Genomic DNA, 1366 nt, shown 5'->3' on the forward strand with positions numbered 1-1366 from the left:
TTATCAAGCCTACATTCCATAAAGGGCTAATATCTAATAACATCCTTAGCCATCAGGGAAATGCAAATCAAAACAACCCTGAGAGTCTACCTCACACCAGTAAATATGGCTAAGATCAAAAACTCAAATGACGTAGATGGTGGCGAGGATGTGGAGAAATAAGAACACTTTTCCATTGTTGGTGGGATTTTAAGCTGGTACTTTCACTCTGAAAATCAGTCTGGCGGTTACTCACAAAATTGGACATAGTGTTCCTGAGGACCCAGCTATACTACTCCTGTGCATACACCAAAAAGATTCTCCAACATATAACAATGACATATATTCCACTATGTTCATAGCAGCTTTATATATAATAGCCAGAAGCTGGAAAGAACCCAGATGTCTTTTAACAGAAGAATGGATATAGAAAATATGGTACTTTTACACAGTGAAATATTACTAAAATTAATGACTTCATGAAATTCTTAGGAAAATGGGTGGAACTAGAAATATTATCCTGAGTAAGATGACCCAATAAAATATACACATATGGTATGCACTCAATGATAAGTGGATATTAGCCAAAAACTTGGAATACCCAAGATACAATTCACAGACTATATGAAGCTCAAGGAAAAGGAATAACAAAGTGTGGATGCTTCAGTCCTTCTTAAAAGGGGGGACAAAATACTCAAAGGAAGAAATATACAGAGACAAAATGGGAAGCGGAGATTAAAGGAAAGGCCATCCAGAGACTTTCCCACCTGGGAATCCATCCTACATACAGTGACCTTACTGATAAATACAGAGGCAGATGCTTGCAGCCAACCATCATACTGAGAACAGGGTCCCCAATGTAAGAGTTAGAGAAAGGACTGAAGGAACTGAAGGAGTTCGAAACCCCATAGGAAGAATAATAATATCAACTAACTACTCCCAGAGCTCCGGGACTAAACCATCAACCAAAGATTACATACAGAGGGACACATGGTTCTAGCCACATACTTAGCAGACGATGGTCATGTTGGGCATCAATGAGAGGAGAGACCTTGGTCCTGTGAAGGCTACAGGCCCCAGTGTAGGGGAATACCAGGGCAGAGAGTCAGGAGGGAGTGGGTGGGTAGATGGGGGAGCACCCTCATAGAAGCACAGGGAGGGAGGATGGGATGGGGGTTTTCTTGAGGGGAAAATGTGAAAGGGGATAACATTTGAAATGTAAATAAAGAAAATATCCAAATATGGAAAAGAAAAAAGATAGCCTATTTGGGTGAGTATATCAGGAAAAGAGTTATTGGAAACACATTATTTAAATATAGAAATTTATTTAAATTTATGAAATAGAACAAAAGCCTGGACATGCTAATAAATGCTTTATTCAGGTTTA

The sequence above is a fragment of the Rattus norvegicus genome, chromosome 2, assembly GCF_021556685.1.
Source record: "Rattus norvegicus strain SHRSP/BbbUtx chromosome 2, alternate assembly SHRSP_T2T, whole genome shotgun sequence".
NCBI classification, from domain to species: Eukaryota; Metazoa; Chordata; class Mammalia; order Rodentia; family Muridae; genus Rattus; species Rattus norvegicus.